We start from the raw sequence: 2333 nt of genomic DNA, 5'->3' as shown, positions 1-2333 counted from the left end.
AAAGGTAGTCATTTCTTGCTCAACTCTAACAGATTGGGCCCTGCATATTGTACCCTGTAGATTGCCGTGTGAGTGGGCCGAAGTGTTGTTCAAAGCATCGCGTCGCGGCAGATAGACACACAGCGGCACAAGTGTCTTAAGACACAGTATTACCCAAGCCTACTTCATGTTGTTGCTGGCACAAATGTTCTTAAATTAAGATCGTTTTCTTCCAAAAACTAATTTAAATGGTTTTGTCAGCCGTTGCATATATAAAGGAGCAAAAGTCATTCGGTCATAATTTATGGCTGACCCAGTAGCTTTGAAAATATGTTGCCACTTCATTCATTCCTATCATTAAAACAACGCAACCGGCGTCTGTTATAGTTCCTCTTCAGTAAAACCAAAGAAAAACCACTGAACGCGCTGCACCGCTTAAAAGCACCGCTAGCGATCGTTTTATTTTCTGGTAAGGGTCTTATTTCAGAGACACTCTGTAAAATATCTAAATTGATGTCTTTTTCAAAACTGTGCATTTCTTCAATTTAGGGTGGCTTGTTTTGAAATGAAGCCATTGTATAACATTGATAGTAGACTTACCAGATACTTGAAACGAGGAATTACTAAATGGAACAGTACTTTCCTCATCATCGCTAGAGTCCAAATGGTATGACCTTTCTGAATTGGACACATATGAATTATAATGAGTTCGAAACGAATTTTGATCTATATCGACGTCTAGATGCTTATAATCAAAATCTCTGCAAATACGTAATATGTAAGTACATGAAGGCAATATAACAGTGAAATATAAATATAATTTCTGTCCTAATGGTAAGAAGTATGGATGTAATATCACCCGATCGTCTATGGATTCGGATGCACGGTTATTATTTTATAACTTTTAAATTACAAGAATATCGTTTTGCCTGGACTATTAATAAATATCATTCAGTCTGTCCAGGCAGCAAAACTCGATTTTAGGTATTTCAAAGATAGAATCTATATTTGTTTGGAACTTACCGAAAACTTTGAATACTTGAGGCTGATTTTGGAAAAACTAATGGCTGAAAGTTAAAATTCTGCGTTTCAGAGCTAAAAAAAAAAACAATCCACTGGCTATTTCACAAAACTTTTCTATAAATAATAAATTACTTATGATACGATTCCAAAATCAAGTCTCGTCCATTTTGATCAGGAGTCGGCACTTCCTCCAGTGGTTTTTCAACGCCATCTGGTTCATAGTCCAGATCATCGATATCATCCAGGAGCGCTTTATTCATTATGGAAAGAGTTAGTTAAAACAAACTATCGTTATTTAAAAATTATCGCTCTTAATACACTTAAAGTTAATTGGGTATAATAAGAGAAAAACATTTTTACAGGCGCAAGAACATTTTTACAGAAACAGGCATTTTAATTACTGAAGAATACTGTGAGATGTATTTAAAAAATGAACCGATTTTGCGATGCAGCAAACACAGGATTAGATCTAAGATATTTCGGTAGCATAAAAGTGCCTAAGTTTCCGCGAAAAGTGGATGTTAAAATTAGGAACCATGCAAAAATCAGTTTAATTAAGTAATTATGTGAGAACAGCACATCATACTTAATTTTTCCAACCATATTCACATTCAATTTCGAAACTGCATTTTTTTAACTATAAAAGCGAGTTAATATCTGTAGAGTATAGAACGCTTGCCAAGCCAAATCCTTTCGCCCGATCAGCCCAACATCCTTCTTACTCAAAACACTAGAAAAGCTGATCGACAGACACATCAGGGAAGAGGTTCTTACTAGAAGTCCTCTACATCACAACCAATATGCCTACCAAATGGGAAAATCCTGCGAATCTGCTATCCACGAGTTGGTGCAGAGGGCCCAAACCTCATTAGAGCGTAAAAAAATTGCTCTGGCGGCTTTTCGGGACATAGAGGGAGCCTTTGACAATACTTCTTTTCAGTCAAATCGTGGAGTGGAGCCTATAATATGTAAATGGATCCAAAACATGCTGAGTTGCAGAACGGTTACTGTCGCACTCAATGAAGTGAGCAGAAGGGTTTCTACGCACTGGGGGTGTTGTACAGGGAAAGTTTGGAGACACTGTATCATCATTGATGCAGCAGGCGCTAAACATCATCGACCAATGGTGTAACACGGAAGGGCTCAAAATTAGCCCATCCAAGACATCTATTATCGCTTTCACAAGGAAGAGAGATCTTAGAGCCCTAAGACAAATGTATATGGGATCAAAATACACATGTCTGACACTGTTAAATATCTTGGGGTAACCCTGGATAAGAAGCTGTTGTTTAAAGAACATGTGGAACAGAAAACAAACAAGGCGATCAGGG

The 2333-nt window shown here is 37.4% G+C and overlaps 1 long non-coding RNA gene across 1 annotated transcript; it reads right to left on the bottom strand.

Annotated features, from left to right (window-relative positions):
- Positions 1–12: 12 nt before the first annotated feature.
- Positions 13–2327, bottom strand: LOC125503205. The gene is made up of 3 exons (XR_007280712.1): positions 1135–2327; positions 1003–1074; positions 13–740 (listed from the first exon to the last, which is right to left on the bottom strand). It is a non-coding gene; the product is annotated as an uncharacterized LOC125503205 (long non-coding RNA).
- Between the last annotated feature and the right edge of the window lie 6 nt (positions 2328–2333).

This window comes from Dendroctonus ponderosae, unplaced genomic scaffold (assembly GCF_020466585.1).
Source record: "Dendroctonus ponderosae isolate FM_Combo_2020 unplaced genomic scaffold, Dpon_F_20191213v2 Dpon_F_20191213_1352, whole genome shotgun sequence".
NCBI lineage: Eukaryota > Metazoa > Arthropoda > Insecta > Coleoptera > Curculionidae > Dendroctonus > Dendroctonus ponderosae.
The sequence above is the reverse complement of the archived record's forward strand: the minus strand, read 5'-3'. Positions and strand labels throughout refer to the sequence as shown.